The 19,245-nt window shown below is 42.0% G+C and overlaps 1 protein-coding gene across 1 annotated transcript in view; it reads left to right on the top strand.

Moving 5' to 3' along the window:
• Window positions 1–418: 418 nt before the first annotated feature.
• The window catches only part of CHST15 (carbohydrate sulfotransferase 15), a 49,958-nt gene continuing 31,131 nt past the window's right edge, over window positions 419–19,245 (top strand). Inside the window, exon 1 of the mRNA XM_050899401.1 lies at window positions 419–449. The gene's annotated coding sequence lies outside the window, so the exon portion shown is untranslated. The remainder of the gene's footprint in view (window positions 450–19,245) is intronic.

The following is a 19,245-nucleotide window of genomic DNA, read 5'->3' on the forward strand; positions in this document are numbered from 1 at the left end:
AAGCCCAGCCGGCAGCTCCCGCTGCCGATGGCCGTGCTGCCGGGACCGGCGAGCCGCGGGGGCGATGCCCGGCGGGACCCCCCGCAATCCGCCCCCGCTCCACCCCGCCGGGGAACCGGGGGGTTCCGCACCCCTTCCCCCGCGGAGCCGCCGGCAGCAGGCCGGCTCTGCCCAATCCCTCCCACCCCCTCCCGGGGGGAGCCGCTGGGGACCCCCCCCCGCCTCCGCGGAGCCGAGCCGAGCGGCAGCACGCCGCCTCCCGGGCTGCGCAGCTCGGCCGGGGAGCGGCGCGGGGCTGCTCCCTCCCTCCCTCCCCCTTCTTCTTCCTCCTCCTCCTCCTCCTACTCCTCCTCCGCCCCCCCCCCCCCCCCCCGCAGGGCAGAGCCGGCGGAGGCGGCGGGCGCGGATGGGAGGACGAGCGAGCGCGGCGCGGGGCAGAGCCGGCGGAGGTAGGTGGGCCGGGCGGGCGGCCGCCGCGGGGATATTGGGGGGGGGGGTCCCCCCAAGTTTGGAGGCGGGGGGACTTTGCGGGAAGTTAGGCGGCCAGCCGGCACCACCGGGCAGTGCGGCTCGGCACGGCTCGGTACGGTGGAGCGGACCCCCCGGGGGGGGGGCGGCCCCGGGGGCGCGGTGCTCCCGCCGCGGTAGCCGGCTCTTGGAGGTGCGGAGAGACCCCCGGCTGCCCCCCGCCTTACTCCGGGGTGAAGCCTGGCGGTGCCTCCCCAACAAACGGGGGGCCGGGAGTGTCGTGCCCCCCCCCCCCCCTCCACGGGCGGGTCCCGGGGGTGCGGGCTGGGGCACCTCGGGGCGCCCCTCGGGTGCAGCATCCCCCGGTGCTTCGCAGGAGGGTGAGCGGAGAGGCGGGGGGACACTTCTTTTAAGACGTGTCCCTGAGCAGGTTAGTGCTCCGGGGAGGACGGAATGATGACAAAGATAATGCAATTTGCTGTCATCTCGCCGGGCTGCCTGTGTTGGGCAGGTCCCTGCTGCCTGCCGGAGAACTGCTCATTTGCTAATTGCGCTGGTTTTACGGTGATTTGGGAGAGGAGACACTTGTAAAGCGGCTTTCTCTGAAAGATTCATTTAATTCCGGCAGCGCATCCTACCTAGAATTAAGCCGTGGATGGATGTTGCCATTCACTGATGCATATTTTTAGGTGAAGAGGGATATTTCTTAAATGCAAGCTGTCGGCTGTTAAAAATAGCTTCATAGCATGCTTTTGCTGAGAATGCAGTTAAGGTTCAGTGACGGGTTATTATGGTTAGAGTCTGTTAAGCAACAATTCACCAGCTGAACTTTGGTGGTGTCATATATGGGTTTGTGTTGGGGTTGGGTTTTTTTTTTCTGTGCTGCTTCATTGTAATACTACAGCTGTACTCTGCAGTGAATTGACTTTCTTAGACACAGCTAGATTTGTGGGTTAATAGGATAGATGATAGTATTTCTAGGATGGCGCATCTAAATACCTACCAAACTTTCAGGTATGGAAATGTATTTGGTTTTTTTTTTTTTTATTATATGGTTCTATGGCCTAAAGTTCTCTTCATATTGATTTGCTTGCATATGACATAAGAGCGGTTTCACTTCTTGAATTGTTAGCCAGACAAAAAATCATTATCGTCTCCTGTAGAACAAACACGTGCCTTTTGTATTTTGTGACTAAAAAAAGCAGAGTAGTCAGCTGAGCAGATTACAGATTAAAACTCAAAGTTTGCTGGAACTGTTCATGAAGAGTAAATATTTTTAAGGTTTGACTGAAAATCATACGCGCTCGTTTGTGTAAACAAATGCCTAACTGAACAGCACTGCGCTTGATCCTAACGGGGGACTACTTGATCTCTGGCAAAAAGGGAAATTTCCATCAATAAGAGGTCACAGCATATATATGGACTATACATATGCATTTATATCTATGCTATTTATATACATTGATATATGTATTTTATATACAGACACACACACGTGTATATACACACACACACTCACTTATAAACAGTAAACACTAATGGAACAGTTGTCTTGAAGCTTTTTTTTGTCAGTGATTACAATGTTGTCACATGTCTCTTGCCCCGAGAGCTTCTCTGCTGCTGCTGGTGCCATTTCACTCTTGGGCATTGAGTCAAAGGATTCATCTGGCTCTTCACATGCCAAAAGAAAGAAAATCAATTTGAATGCAGAAAAGAGGGAACTACTTGTATGAAGATTTAGTAGTGAAACTACCTTCTTTTTTTCCTGAAATCCATAACAAAATAGTTTTATGGTTCAGATTTTGTAATAGGAGGACTAATCTCAAATTCAGAGTGTTTTATTTGGTGGTTTGTAACAGGAGCATGATGAAACAGTGGAGATTTACATGACAAAACACTTAATTCCACTAATGCAGTGGAAGACAGTAATGGATTTTATCTTCTTTGCTAAACTAAAAGTAGGTATCTGGAAACTGTATAAATGAGGAGGTTGAAGCAGACTCTCGTATTTGAATTCTAGCATGTGGTTGAAGTGGAAGGATGAAGTTATGTAATCCACTAGCAGCATTAGCAAGGATAGGATTATGTAGGCATAATCATAGAGATGCAAATAAGATACTGCTTATATTTTATTATTTTAAGCAGCCTGCAGCAGGAGCTCTATGAGAACCAGGAGTTTCAGTGGGCAAAGATTATGTTGGTAGCCCAGGTGATTTCAGTGTTATCGCACATGTTTTTAAGGATGGACTGTGTCCCAACAGTAAAGTATCTCTCAAAGTATTGGTTTATATTTAAGGTCAAGTTGTTAGGTGGGTGACAGCAAACTCTTCCAAAGTTCATGAGGTATTGCTAGCCATGATACTACAATCCCTCCACCCCCAACAGGGATTTCTTATCAAATTCCTCTGCTGACTGGGAAGGGAATCCTTCTTATTATTAACTACTTTTCCTATGCTGAGTGCTTCCTCATATGTTCATGGGAGCAAAATTTTAAGAAGTTGTAAGTCAGCGTTGTTGTTACCATTACGTTCCGATATACATTCTCTAGAGATAAGCTAGCAGCAGTGGTCTGATCTTGCCTAAATGACATGTTGATTTAGGAAGTTAGAACGTCCAACTGTGGTTCTCTTTCGGTACAGATAAATCACTCAGGTGAAGAAAGCCATGACTTAAACGGGTGCCAATATGCTCCCTCTCCCTCCTAACTCTTAATTACTCCTACAGTTACTGTATCCTTGAAGGCTGTATATCCCACAAGCAGGAACTCCAAGGAAATGTGCTGTTAAATCATTCAGTGCTACTCTGGATGCTTGGGGGATGTGAATCACCCTGTTTCCAACGTCTTATAGAATCTGCAGGAGCTGTACCCTGGTTTGAACTGGGCTCCTTAATTGCTGTCTTCAGGCTTCAATTCCTCCCTTAACCCACTTATTTTCCTTCATGCCTTGCACAGTGAGGGATAACTCTGAATTCCCACCATACTCCTTGGCTGGAGTTACGTTGCTCAGCTGGAAGAATCCAAAGTGCTGTGGAAAAACAAGATAGATTTCAAATAAGAGAGCATTTTTTTCACTGCTTTCCCCCACAAATTAGTATTTCTTATTTATTTATGCGTTTTACTGAAGTGCACTGTTTTTCTTACTGATGAAGTGCGGTGCCAGATTTGGAGTCTAAATACAGCTATTCACGCAAGGGCAAGGGATCTGTAAGCTTCTACAAGCTCTTATCTCAAAGCAGCCTGAATTACACCGATCTCTCCACTTATACTGCAATTTCACTAAAATTAACTAATTACGTCTAGCATTGTTGACCCATTCCCTTAAAAATACGTAGGGCTGTCCATGTATCTAACAGCAAGTGTGTTGTACAGTCACACTGGCCGTTTGTCCCTGCAACCTTTTCATTTGTGTTTCCCGGGCTGAAAGACACGATTACAATTCTGTCCCGGTTACTTGATTTGGTTTTTACATGCGAGGGAGACAGGAAAGCTACCGAGGAGCCGGAGCGCGGCAGGCGGGTTGCAATGGGATGTGCCTGACGTGCCACTAAACAGCACTTCAGGGGCAAGCAATTAATGTGGCTTTGCCAGGGGATATTTATTCATTTATGTTACACCTGGTTTCCAGCAGCTGTTGAACGTGGCTTGCCAGCACTAGTTTTAAGGATTGGCGTCCTCTGTAAGAAGAGATAAGCAGGCGATGCGCATGATACCTTGCGAGAAGGAACAGAAAGAAAGATGATGTCCAGTTGGGTACCGGTGGCTGATGGCAATGACAAGGCAGCTGTGGTGGTGGTGAGAGACCAGATGTGACGGTGAGTGTGAATAGGAATGAGTGGTCCACAGCAAGCTCTGTCCCAATGCCCTCCCTCTGTCCTCCTGTGGCAGCAAGCCAGAGGTCATGGACTCGCCAGTCCCAACCCATTGCCCTGCCTCTTCTCATTCCCAGATCCAGCTTCTTAAAATTCCCCTAATACCTTGAACTGGCTGAAACACATGTTTTCCAAATCCCTAAAGTGGCAAGCCTGCCGATTTCCTTCTGAACTTGCCAGAAATGAGGTAGTACACATAAGCTAACCCAGCTCCGGAAACATTTTTGGAGCTCCTGGTGCAGCAAGCCTTCCTCCCTTGGTTTGCAGAAAGCAGCTAAAGCCCCTGCAGCATTAGGGATGGTGAAAGGCACTTGGCTGCCAAGGCGCCTGCCTTCTCTGTAATGGGTTGCCTTTGAAACAAACACAGTCACGTGAAGAAACGTGGTGATGGAGAGGTAGGGAAGTGACCCAGGCCTTTATTCTTTTATATACCGAGCACTACTAAATACACACTTTTTATTCTAAAACGTAATGTGCCATCATTTGGACGCATCAAATATGCACAGCATTTTATAAATAAGTGTGGGGTTTTATGCCAACTCTGTATCTAAGGTAGATCGTTCCTCACTGTACAAGGTGCAGATCTGTACCTAAATAGCAAAATACTAAAACTGACATTTTTTATTTGCTTCACGCCTTCCAGTAGGGAAAAATATGTTTCACAAGGAGATATTTTTCCTGTAAAAAACCTTGATGTTCAGTGTGGGTGAATGTACCCTGCTATCTTACCATAAAATTAGAAAACCTGATGAGATGATTGAAAAATACTTTTTTTTTTTTTTTTTGGCATATATTGGTGCATGGCTTAAATCTGCCAAGTTTAAGTTAGACCTGGTAACTTCTCAGGATTGCGTGGAATATAGGGAAGGACATTTCTTTCAAATAACAGCAGTCATTGTGTTACAGGTGAGTTTTAACTGGGAAGAATCGAGAGGTCAATCAAAAAGAGTGAAGATAAAACGTAAGGTTCAAAGATGTACAGAGAAAACAAGATAAGACTGCTTTGAAAAAATGCGAACTTCTGTAAGATACATAGGAAAAATAATAAAGATTTATCTGCAACGTGTACTTAGGGGATGGAAGAAGCCTGTTAGATGGTAGTGTTGAAAGAGTGCTATGAAAGTGAGCAGCACCTTAGATGTGAGTTTGCAATATTGGATGGTGTCGTGGTTTAACCCCAGCCGGCAGCTGAGCACCACGCAGCCGCTCGCTCACTGCCCCCCACCCCTGGGATGGGGGAGAGAATCAGGAAAAAAACCTCGTGAGCTGAGATAAAGACAGTTTAATAGGACAGAAGGGAATGAAAAACAATTATAATGATAAAATAATATGACAATAGTAATACTAAAAGAATTAAACTATACAAAGCAAGTGGTGCACAATGCAATTGCTCACCACTCGTTGACCGATGCCCAGTTAGTTCCCGAGCCGCGATCCGCCCCTCCCAGCCAGCTCCCCCAGTTTATATACTGGGCATGATGTCATATGGTATGGAATAGCCCTTTGGCCAGTTGGGGTCAGCTCCCCTGGCTGTGTCCCCTCCCAGCTTCTTGTGCCCCTCCAGCCTTCTTGCTGGCTGGGCACGAGAAGCTGAAAAATCCTTGACTTAGTGTAAACACTACTTAGCAACAACTGAAAACATCAGTGTGTTATCAACATTATTCTCATACTAAATCCAAAACACAGCACTATACCAGCTACTAGGAAGAAAATTAACTCTGTCCTAGCCGAAACCAGGAGACATGGTTTCAGATGATTAAAGATTATAATGTCCTTATACGTTCTACATGCCCAGTTAAAGTTCAGGTCTTGGAGCAGTACGGGGAAAAAGGCACTTAATTAAAGTGCTTGAGATCTGGCACCAAATGAGTAGTGAGATACCAACAAATGGGAGAGACCTCAGGAAAAAAGTAATAGAAATCAGGATTCTGGAAGGTTTTGCACGATTTGAAGAAAATGTAAGAGCCCAGTGTTAACCTTGCTGTGCCTCAGCTAGGATATAATGGCCTATGAGTGCCAGAATTTATTAATCCAGAGAAGGAGAAGGACTCTGACTGGTGCAGCCAGGAGGTTTGACTGTGTAAAGCTAGAAATGGGAGGAAATGGAAAAGGATAGTTTAATAGATTATTAGGAGGGTATATCACATAATGAGATGGGTTTGCCTGCAGGGCCAGCTCTTCACAGGGGAGCTTCATCTCCTGAAAATTCTTTAACAGGTCTTAAAAACAACACTTTTTTGCAAGTCCATCAAATGCCATATCTAATGTTCCTCTCCAGCCTCTTCGATTTTGGCTACTTGTTAGTTGAGAAATTGGTTCCCACTGAGCTGTGTAGATATTAAATAGATAAATGTTAAATAGATATTGTTAATGTTAAGTAAGTTAAATGGATAACAAATCTGAAATTTCTAGGATTTCCAAGGAACACTCTGAAAGCTCAGCTTTTCACAGATCTATTTCACCAAGTTAGGCTAGCGGTTGTGCTCCTCTTCTGTCTTCAGTCACCGACTAGCGCATTTGTAGGACTGCTGCTGTACAGTTCATCCTTCTGGCTTGACTGCTGAAGCCTGAGGAGATTTCCCGGGGCCATTTCTGGAAGGGACTTTGGAAGCTGCTTTGTTGAAGTGGAAGAGGAGCAGGTTGCGTGTGCTCATCAGGTTTTGAGCCCATGCAGAGCTGATGCCAGTTCAGCGTCCCGAAGGAATATGGGTTCACGCTGTGAGGTTGTGCTTCAGGATCAGGGACTCTTTGCTTGTGTTGTGGCTCCCTGGAGCTCTAGCCTGGGATAACTCTGCGATATCTGGGTTGTAAGTGCATCTATTGCAAGTGCAGAGGTCAGATAAAAGAGTGGATAAAAACACTGCTGTGCATTCAAGGCTACCAACAGAAATTACAACATGAGATACAGCGGTGGTCTCTTCATTTAAAAAGACAAAAACGTGTTCTTGAGGACTTCAGCATGGAGCATGACAGCTTTACGCCCTGAGCAATTCATCGGAGCCATTCATAAAGTAAATAATTTAGGTGAAAAATTTCATAAATTATAGAGCTATGAAAACAGTGTCTCAGGTTGAGGATTAACTTGCCTGAGGAACAGATATGGGTAAATCAGAATGAAACCGCTATCGCTCTTGACATTTAGTATTAGAATTACTTTGCAAAGCTATTTATACCAGCTTTAAAACAGTTTCAACAAGAAATGAGATGTGAGAGGTGAACAGAAGGGAACAGTGGAACCTAAGCTCATCCCTCTCATTATAGGAAAGAGGAAAAATTCATCTGTCTAACATCAGGCTATTTTAAATACTGAAGTGTTTAACTCTTCAGAGAAGATTTTTGAACATTGCTAAGGAGATCAGCAAAATTAAAAATAGACAGCATAGTAAAGTGGAATATATATTGGTATCCATGGAAATGCCACGTGGATTTCTCTTGCGTTAGGGTAGATCAAGAGTAATTCAGCTCTCGGTTTTCACTGGTGTAAGGGGGACCAGAATCTGGCTCCTCCAAATTGTGGGCACTGACAATGTTCTCCAGTTGTTTTGGAGGAGTTCAGAGTCCTCTACTCGACGAAGTGTGTGGCTGTAGTGGTAAGGCTGGTAAACCTAAGCAGCAGTCTGCTCTTACACTGTAGTACTTGACAGTGAGTAGCTTTTAGCTTAAGTCCGCACTGCTTTTTTTTAAAAAAACAGATTTCAGTAACTCTTTGGGTAAAATATCCTTCTTAGACGGCTTCAAATCACCTGCTGCTTATTTCTGCATGCAGCTTTAAAAATTGAGTATTCTCATTGTTTGATATCGCAGTTACAATGTTGCAATAACTCGTTTTGGTGTAATACAGGGGAATGCATAAAAAGCTTCTGCTGAGTTTTGGTAGCTTTTTCTTTTAATGGTACCCATTAAGTGGGTGTAGTAATCTATCCAGTTTCCCAGGTTTTTGTCTTGCTGTACTAGTACATTGGATAATAAATGAAAAAAAAAGCAGTAAAAAATGTACTGTGAAAATACAGGTAAGCATGTAAATAAAAACAGTGATTTTTGTTGGACTATTACAATTCCTAGATTCTAAGGCTTTTCAGTACGAGGAAATGAACTGAAACTTTATGACAATTTATATTTGTGCATTAAAAATACTTGCCTGTTACTGAAACAGGAATATCCCAACCATAATCACTAAAAATTGTACACTACAGTATTTTTAATAACCTTCTTTGTGTATTTTTAAAGATAAGAAATAATTCTGAAATAGCAAATATCATTAAGTTGCATTTAACAAAAAAAATTGAGGGTTTCAAATGAGGTAATATAAATGCTGTGTTCATTCCAAACAGCAATTCTCAGGATGAACCTCTGGCTTCATTAAAGTCAATGAAATGTCTTCCTGCTGACTTCAGCATGCCAGGATTTAAAAAAATAAATTGAAATGGGGTCTTAAAAAGTTTTCCTCTTGGTGAGTGACTGGAGCTAAAGCCATTCAGCTGTACTTTTCTGTGCCTACGTTCTTTAGTTCAGCCAGGAAGTCTTAAGGTGAAGATAACGTCTGGTGGGGATGAGGGTATGTGAAAAGGAAATAATATTTCTCTTTGAAATAATCTATCAGAAGTTGCGTTATCCCAGAGGTCCCCTTTTATGGAGATGCTGCAGACGTGTGCCCATTTCAGCGCTAAGGGAAGCCGATCGTGCAGGTGGACATTCCTGTCAAGGATATTTAGGCCTTAAAAGTGATGGAAAGCCCCAAAGTCTAACTCTTTATTCAAAGTATTGCATGGCTGCGTTGTGCGGGTAGGAGTTTGGGCAGGCTTTTGCATCAAGTGCAGCATTCAGGCATGGGTTTAGGGACATTTTTAGCTTTGTCCTTTTGGCATCAAGGATTTTTATGTAGCAGTTGAATAGGAGGAAGGAATTAATTTGATTTAGCGATGTCAAACTGAAAATGAAGTTCCTCCTAGCACATCCTTCGAAGAACGCTCAATGGCTCTGGATTTAGCCTGCCATCCGCTTTATTTTTGCAGGGATATTTTTGAACTTCCTCTGCTGATAAATATTTAGACTCTGTTTATATTTCATCTGATTTCTGTTAGATAGTGCTTACAGATTTTTTTCCCGTAAATACTTATTACTGAAGAAATTGGTGTTACAAGCATTGAAATTGCAGTGCTAGCAGTTTTGTAATTTTAACTGTAGCTGACTGACAGTATATTTATTAATTATCCAAGAGAGGCTTATAGCTTTCTGAAATAGAACTTTTTTTCTGGGCTGTAGGAGTTAGAAGGGGAGCTGTAATTGCTTTATGTCTGGAGTGCAGGTTTAGGTGCAGAAGGCTTGGCTGGATTAGATGTGACCATGGCTGAGGATCAATAAGGTATGAAAAGTGGAAAGGCTCTTTCAAATTTGTAAAAGTTTTAGTCACCAGGATGCTGCTGAGCTTAGAATGAAAATTGCAGCTTTTTCTTTTTCGTTTAATTAAAATCTAATGAAAAACAATTCAGAGAAAGCTGAGTTTATATTAATTACTTTGAGCACTTGAAGGATTTCCTTTGCAAAATTCTGTGCAGCCTTTTCTTACAGCCTGGCTCTGCACGATTCTCACTGGTGTTGCCCAGCTAAATCTTAGTGCTGTTTTGCTATGCCTTGCTAATTCCTTTTTGGTGTCATGTTTTTCCTGATGTGAATATGACAATCCCACTTTAATTAGATAACAGCAGTTGTCACCGTGCATAGGGATTGTGATGCCTAGGAGTCTCAGAAGTATCTGTGTCAAAATAAATAAATAAAGCATCTAAAAAGCTTTACTAAGAAACAGTAAACTTAAAAATTGAATTGGTTAACAGCATTGAAATGAGTTGCCTTATTATATTACAGCATATAGCCACCAGGTGTCACTTATTTTGTGCACCACTGTGCTGGGGAGAAATATGCCCTTGGTATGTAAAAGATAAAAAAAACCCAGCAACTTGCTATAAGTGGCTTTGTTTCTGTTTGTATTCATAATTGGCAACTGTCTTCCTTGATAAATATTTATCTTAAAATAGATTGTATGGACTCGTTTCTCACAGATAAGATAGACTTGCATTTTTTATGAGCCTTAAATGTCAGCAGTGACATTTTGAAATTCAGTCTTTAAGAAAATAATTAATAGGCTTACTAAATTTTCAAAAGGATGAAAGTACATTTTATGGGAAGGACAGTTTTATTATTATGAACTGTACTATCATTAAAGACACTTTAACCGGTAGCTTAAATATATATTCATCTTCAGCCAAGTTAAAAGCAGTGAGATGAGTCTTAAAGTCATGCAGGACTGAAAGCAAGGTGGAAGTACGTGTAGACAGTGGAAGAGCCACTTCTAAAATCAGAGAACAGCATCCACTTATAGAACGATGCAATTCATCCTCAGGGTTTAAAGGCTTCAAAGAAAGTGTAAATAAAGATAGACAGCTGGGGATATATCTCTAAAGTGGAAAAGGAACACTTGGTACCCAACGCAAAGCTGTTTTTCCCGACCCCAATGAGCATGAACAGTCAGGGAGCAGGATGAGACGACTACTTGCTCACCAGTGAGAGCGAGCAAAGGGCTCGTGATCTGGGTCGTGGTGTTCAGAGGTGGTTTTCTCCTCCCGTTACCAGAGATGCTAAGTTGATAGGCGCAGACCCTCTTCCTGCTCCATGGTCACATAAGCCTCATGCTCATTTATTTTTCGGTCTGTACTCAAAGGCAGCACCGTTAGAAAGGGGAAATTTGATTTTCTGGACTTGAAGCAGAAAGACTGAAAATTGAGTGATTTCCTGAAGGGTAATGATTAGTTTTTTTTTTTCCAGAGGTAGTACTGTAGTTTGGTTTCACATTTTAAATGCGCCTTCTACCTCAGATTTCAGTTTGGGATGGAGTCATACTCGCTCTGTGGATCTCATGCAGATTGGAGGATGTAAATCCATTGCTCTGAGTGCATGATGTGAGGGTTGCTCTCTGAATTATTTTCCTTTTGAGTCCTCAGGAGCAGCTGTTTTGAAAGACTACCTACCTTCATTTTTCATCTGTGGTGAAAAATGTACTCGAGCATGGCATTCACTAACTGGAGGCAGAGTATATGACACAGACTTCCCCTCCACCCCTTTTCTTCTACGCTTGAGCAAAAATAGAGGCGAGCAAAGCACTCCTTAACTAATAGAAATGGTATTGACTTCTAAAAGCAGCAAATTAGTGTTTTAGCAGCTAATATGAAACCAGTTATATTAATGAGGGCTCCAGTGTCTTAACTGAGAGTTGTTTATGAGGCTGAGGGTTTCACTTCCTAGCTGCAGGTCTTGCACCGTTGCTCCCGAAAATGCCACCTGCCAGCTTTGGCCGCTGCAAGTGCTCGCTGCCGCCGGCGTGCAGCGGGGTCCCGGCGCGGCTCTGGGACGGGGACTGCGATGGCAGCTTGGGAAAGTTGGAAGAATTACCTTCTCTGTCTTTTAAGCTTATGGAAAGACTGAAATTTGCTCCGTTTATCATGGTTGCTGGGGGAAATTCAGATTCGATGCTGTCTGCCTTAGATGGTTTATTTCAAACTGGATTGCCGGTGACTTTATGTTATACAATACATATCTGAATTTTGTTCAGAGTCCCTCAGTCCCCGTGTAATGGGATTCTGGATGGTGAGTTAGGAGATGTAGATTTTTCTTGGACTTCTACCATTTTATGCCATATGGCATGTCAGTACTCTGTCATTTTGTCATCCACAAATTGAAAAGCACTCTGACGTCTGCCGCTGGGAGTTACTCCAAGAAAGTGAGTACTGTCCGTGCCCCAAGGGTCTGATACACGTGGACGTTAACCAAACTCGGAGATACATTTGAGTGCACTCTAGCATCCCCCCGAGTCTGCTGTGTATGGCATGAATGTTTTCAATGCAACTACTGCCTTTACTCATTTAATCAGTTTTTCAGGTTGGACAGAAGCTTCTGTCTAAAAAGATTAATGAAATAATATATAAGTTGTATTTAAATGTTCATGTTTAGAGAATACATTTTGTTTGTTCCAGATCAGTTTTGTTGGTGTAGCTTAGCCCTGTACAAGTAACCTTTAGGAGGAAAAGTAAGAATAACTTCGAAGTCAAATTTTCACGTGTAAAGGAAGAGAAAGCATATAATTGTAAGGTTTTATTCTGATTTGCTGTTATTATCAAAGTCTAATTTATAACACTGAACCATGCAATAAAGAAACTGAGGTATATTATCAGCATATAATTTATTTTTTCACTTAATGAGAAGAACTGTGAAATTTTCTGAGTTTATAGATTATTCTGAAATTCTGAAGTTGCTTACTTTGATTATAAATGTTTTGGATGCTGAAGGCATTTTTCAGGATTTAAATGTGCAAGAAAGTTGTAAATTAAATCAAATGGTCAGTGGTGAGACTATCATTTCTCTTACACACCTAGGATGAATGGTTTTCTAGCATGCCTAATTTCTCCACATACCAGTGAAGTAACTGCTATAAAAGCAGCAGGACTGACTCAGTTACTCACATAGTAGGTTTCATTTTTGTCCACCAGAAAGAGTTTGTCCCTCAGGGCCAGAGAGCCGATCCCTGGGCGCCTTCCCTTGTTGACTCTGTCTGGTTCGAAGCCATGCTCCAGCTGTGCAAAGCGGGATCTGCTCTGTTGAAGCACGTTGGAGATGCAGAAGGGGATTGTCACAGTCGAGATGCCAACTCCCCCTTGAAAGCATAAGCAAAGAGATGAACTCAAAGAACAACTATGTTGCCAAAGGGTGGAGGGTTTTCATGGGTAGAGCACCACAGCAATTCGTCATTAAAAAACCCAACCAAAACAACCAATTTGGCTGACAACCTCATTGCCCAGACTCATGGAAGCTCTCACATCTGGGTGACAAGGCTGCTGAACTGGTGGTGGAGCTGTTCCTGTTGAAGCCGGGGCGAGCCAGAGCCGGTGGGGTGGGGGCAGGCAGCTTTGCTCTTCTGGGACCTCCGCTGTAGAGGACATAAAGCAGTGTGGAGGGGTTGCAGTGTCCGAAGCTTCTCCTGCCGCCTGCTGAGTCGCATTCCTGAAGCTTTGATGGAAGACGTGGCATTTCGTGGTGCTTTATTGCGTGTTGCTATCTTTAGATGTGGGCGTGGAGTGATCTTTGTAGAAGACAATGATTGATACGGCTTTCTGCGGCAACTGCTGTGTTTTGTTTTCCACCATTCTTGAGGGTGGAAAGCGTTAAGGGAATCTGAGCGTGGGTCAGCTTCTACAATGCCTTATTTCTGAAACCATACAGCTCCTTTAGGTGACCACTAAAAAAATAGGTGTAACTCAATAGCATTATTGATAGAACAGGTCAATATAGACCCATTTTTCACATTGCTCTGTATCTGAGGCACTAAAAGAACCATTGTCTCTGGAGCTGCAGTTTGATGCGTCAGCTGGAATGAGCTCTTCTGCTGACAAATACAGCGTATTTCTATACCATTATCTGCATATAATGTATATATTTTATTTAGCATTGTTTTGTAGTGGCTGGGTCTCACTTTTGGGAAATGAACACTGCTTTCCTAGAATGCTTGTGTTGTCACTTATTTGATAGAGTTTTAGGAGTTTTCCTTGGTGTCATTATTATATAATATAGTAGTGCTTAGAAACCATAAATGGGCTTGGAAGCCATCTCTGCCAGCCTAAGACACCCTAGTAAGCTTTTATTTCAGTGTAGTCCCTGCTGCAGACATATATTAAAGAATTTCTAGTTTATTTCACATAAAAAATATCCCCTCCAAATGCATCTGTATGCTCTTGATGCCATCTTAGTCTCCTGCGTATCTGAAAGCTTTGAATGCATTAACAGCCTAAACCAAGTTTTTACATTAATCTCGTGAAATCAAAAATTCATGTTTTTGACTCAAGGTAGAGTAAACACTATTGGCAACAGAGAAATTTAAGAGATGGAAATGCATTTCAATACTTGGGAGGTATTTTTGCTGGAGATGGTTTTTGGTTAGATGTGTTAATTCTGCTAAAGTTGGAGTTTATAGGTCCTTGCAAAGCATTTTGTGGGGCATATTCCGGAGATGCTTCTCGTTCTCTGCAGAGTTTTATAATGTTAATGCTCTAGCTCAATTTTTCTGCGTTAGAAACTAAGCTTTCTGGGTTATCGTTAACAGTCATCCATCTATTCTTGCAAAGCTGGCTGCCAACTGCAGTTGAGGGAATTAGTTTCATTTCAGATTTCTTCTGTGAATTGCTTCAGTAAATGGTTTATTTCAAGAAGTGGAACCCGAGCTCCAGAACTAGCATTGATCTGATTTCAGCTGCAAAGTCCTAAAGGGACTCCATGTCCTCCTCTATTTGTCTAGAACCAAATATATCAATAAACACAGCTGTTTAAAAATAAAACCTCATTTTACCTCCCGCTGTTCACTTTTGAGTTGTGCCCTGCCACCCCCAGGGACACAGGGATTTTTCAGCAGAGTGAGAGCTTTCTGTCTGGAGCAGAGTGTTTGAGAACAATTGCTCACCCTTTCTCCTTAAAACTGCGTCCTCTGGGCCATCTCAGGAGATGGTCTGTCCCACAGAGCAAGCAAGAGCGTCCGGGCCCCAGGCACCCCTGCATAGCACCCACGTGGTGTTCAGGTAGGGGTCAATAAGGACCATCGTGTGAATGAGGCACTTGTGCCATCTGGGAGCTCCGTCAAGAGTGGGATTTTTTTTTTCAGCTTCTCAATGCAAGGCCTTAAAAAGTGAATGTTGAGCCCTCTGCAGTTTAAGCAGAGGAAAAGTGGAAGGTTAGTTTGAGACAGTCTCCCTACAACAGAAGTTAAGTAATTAACGTCTCCACTGGGAAAAAAGTCTCTTAGAGAGCTTGCCTCAGATTGCGTCTGCACCACAAATAAAGACCATCTAGTTTGCTAGGCTAAATGTTGCCTTTATGCTGCAGAAAATGTAGCAGAAGAGGCAGGGTGTGAGGGAGTGCATGCCAAATTTTTCTTGGTGCGTTCATCGTTATGCGGAGTTTGGGGTTTGGGGTTGGGTTTTTTTTTTTTTCCTGTTTTCTTTCCATGGAAATTCAGTAAATAAAGTTCTCAGATTTTTATCTTGTTTGTTTACAATCTGCAGTCCAGCTACATGCAACATAAAGCATGAAAAGAGATTTGTGGTTGTGTTCTTTCCAAGTGGAAAACAAGTATACTGAAGCCAAACATGGGTGAAACCTGCAGGAATACACAGTCAAGTCAAGGGAGTCAGTGACTCAGTGGCTGAGGAATAGATTTATTTTGTTATTGTTCTGGATATTACAGTATTTACTTGCTGGGTCCCATACATAGCATGGCTTTTTTTTTTTTTTTTTTGTTATTACTGTTGTAAATGGGGGTCTTCATGCAGTTGCAAGATTACTGGGCTAGAGTTTACCATGTTATGAAAATTGTGTTGAGAGCTGTGATTTTTTTGAGAGGCTGGTGACAGAATGCAACACATTCTCTTTCTTGTAATAGTGGAAACCAGGAAGTGAAGATATTTGAATTTCTTTGAAGCTTGTGATAGAAGTGTTGTTCTTTAGCTGTGATCATCTAAAAGTACGAGAGGACAATAATGAGTGTTTAATTCATTATCAAATGGCATTAGGTTCCACATCAAGTATGTGCTCTGCCTATAAAGATATATGTCGTTAGCAACAGAAAACAGAGTATAGCCATGCAGAAACGTCTTCAGAATGATGGTCTTGTAAGCTGGTTAGTAAAAATTTATTGCACTTTTGTGTAGTTAAAGAGCAGGTGATACGGATGAGTGATGGAGCCTAAGCCTTCGATGAAACACTTATGAATAGTGGTAGGAGACTTTGGAAGTAAATGTTGCTTGACTTATGCAGAATAAACACTTTCCTAAGATGCTGAAAGCAATAGAATATATTCCATCAGAAAGGTTTTGCTTAATTAACTGTAGTCAGAAGTTACCTGCAGGAATTTTATCTGGTGATACTGTGTTACTCTTACAGAGGTAACCAATTAGCAATTTCTTGAGAATACTTAGACCTTTTTGGGTGTCTCCACTTGGACTTTGAATCTGCTTCACTTTGGAACAAGTGTGTAGTTTCTTGGTACTTTAATGGGCTGAGATTTATCTGCTGTGTTGTTGCTTAAAGAATTAAAGTTGTTGAACACTTATAAAAGTTACTACTAAGCTTGGAACACAGTTGTTTTTTTTTTTTTAAGTATCAAAACAAAGCCACAGTTGTGATTTGGCATCAATGAGTAGTTTTTGTTGACTAATTTTTGTTTGAATTTACAAGAAACTTTAATGACAGACTCTCATACTGAGTTTGTCTTTTCAGGATGCAGCTGTGTATGTTTCCTTTCACCCACTCAGCACTAGATGAAAGATGAAATGCCCTATTCATGAAAAAGTACTTACACGGTACTTATGTACTGATGAAATATGTTTTTCCGTCCCTTTTAATGTATGTCTCATGGAGAAGGTACCATGTATGAGTCATAACAAAAAATTTCAGATGACTGTGTTAAGATAGTAAAGTTTACGGAGAAAATTCAGTTTGGAGGTGGAGGAAAATCCCTTCTCAGTCACTAAAAATCAAATGAGCAGCTGTTAGCATATACGTTGCTCTAGAATTGTCACAACAATATTGTGTTTAAAGCAATGTTAAGTATCACATAGACCGATCCCCTTCAGCAAGACTGCTTATTTGTGAAGCGTGAAGGTATATCAAATGAATTCTAGTAGATACCATTTGGCTGCATTATTGCATGCAAAAACATTTTACCACGCCATGAGATAAACAGGCACTGAAGGCATTACGTTATGCATATTCTATTTATTCCATATAATGTTATTCATCCCTCAAAAGCAGCCTTAAATTAGCAGCTGATCTCTCACAACCCACAAGATTTAGCAATTCATACTGTATACCATTTGCAAAGTGGCAGTAAGTATTAGATTTCAGATGGTGGAAAGAATATGTTTCTCACTTTAAATCAACTTGAGGTAGCAGCTGCTAAAATCAAGTAAAATCAAATGTGTAAAAAGAACAAGATGGTAATCAGAGTAACATAACTGTGAATGCCCACTATTTTGCAGCATGCCGAGGCTGAAAATGCTTGGCAGGACCGTTGGAAATACTCTCAGAACATTTTTCTCCCACGTGCTGGTTCTGGACCAGTAATCAATGTAAGAGACAAAGACCTGTGCTTAAAATAAACCTTCAGCACTGAAAGATCTCTTCCTGCAAATTCAACTGTGCTACACTAGCTCGCCATCTCTTCCTTGAATAAGAGTCAGCTGGCACTCTGAATGTGAAGATTTAGTTTTCTTTAGCACAATGAGGCTTTGGTGTTCATCTCACCTAACCTTAGAGGTGTGGATGGCAGATGCCTAAATCTGAGACAGTCACTCGAACCTCACGTTGTAGCCGACACGGAGAAATTGGCTGTCCAGAGCAATTTCCTCGTGTTCAGATAAGGTGATGAAAACGAGCATGCAGTCCTCACCTAACCAAGCTTTGCATGAAGGGAAACCCCATATCTCTATTGAGCAAGTTGCTGCAGAAGAGCTATTTGAGTAAATTACAGCAATATCTGTCCAGAGACTCAAACAATGAAGCAGACTTGGAAGCCTGAAAATAAAGCAGGACAGGCAGCTGCCAGAAAGAAATGCATAACAAAAAGTAGCCTGCATTTGATAAGTGAACTCTGTCAATACTAGACCAATTCTTTGCCTCTGGAGTTTTCTGAAGATAAGTACTTACTTATTTTTGATTACAGCCTGACTGCAGGGCGTACGGGAGCTGTATTTAGAGATGATATTTTTTCCCACCTGCCAACCCCCAAACCCCCTGGATTTGTTTGATAAAAATATCTGGAGTAGAAGAGCTTCATAACAGATTCAGCCTTCATGCTTCGTGTTTCCCTGTTGCATTAGTACTTATAACAGGAATTTGGCTGATTTGTGGGACGATAGCGTGATTTATTCCTTGAAAGAACGTGTAGGTAAGAATTTCTATTATTGTAAAGTAATGTGATATCCTGTCTTGGGAAAGAAACTTCAACGGCTGTTTGATCTTGTTAAAAATGTAATAAAAACATTTGTGGCAAGACCAGCCTTATCACTTTCACTCTGCACCTGAAGTTGTATTTGAGGTGATCCCTTTACCTTTACTGTGAGCTCTTTGGTTCTTTTTCTTTTGCTGCATGACAAAAGAAAATAAATATGGCAAATTCAGCCTGAAGAATTCTCACTGATATTAAATCACTGAATAAGTGATTTAACCTTCTATGTCTGTTTTCATCTTATTTTTGACATCAGGTGTCTTCCTGGAGATTTAAGAAAATACACTTTTTCTTAGCAAAGGGGTAAAAATTAACTCCCATTAGCATCAGTGTTTTATATCTGTTCTGGCTCTTAGTGATTCAATCATTTTAATGAGGGACTGACTGGTTTTTGTTAAATAGATGTGATTTCTGGTTGTATTCTGAATACCAGAACTTTTTAATCTGGTTCCAGATTTTGGGGAGAGGAATCTGTGAGCCCCACAGAATGGATGCATCAGTTTATCTCTGTTTTCGTGGGATGACCTCAAGGACTGTGTAGGATATATTGGGAGGTTGCTCGCAGTTACTATGAGAATTAAAAAAACCAGAAGAGATACTAAACTTCAGCCATGCATAATGATTTCTGAAACTGGCTTAAAATGGCTTTTCTGTGAGAAGACATGCACTGGAGTAATTTATGTAAAGACAAAGTTTTTCTACAGTGTGCAATTTTTTCATATTCAATACAAATCTGTCAGTGTTTCTTTAGCAAGACACTATGTGAGATGAATAGAAACTAAGTGATGTGAAAAGATGAATTGCTGGAGATGTTGCACATCCCAGGCAGCAAGTTTTGATCACGAGTTGAGAAGCCAGTGTGTACCGTA

This window comes from Gymnogyps californianus, chromosome 6 (assembly GCF_018139145.2).
Source record: "Gymnogyps californianus isolate 813 chromosome 6, ASM1813914v2, whole genome shotgun sequence".
NCBI lineage: Eukaryota > Metazoa > Chordata > Aves > Accipitriformes > Cathartidae > Gymnogyps > Gymnogyps californianus.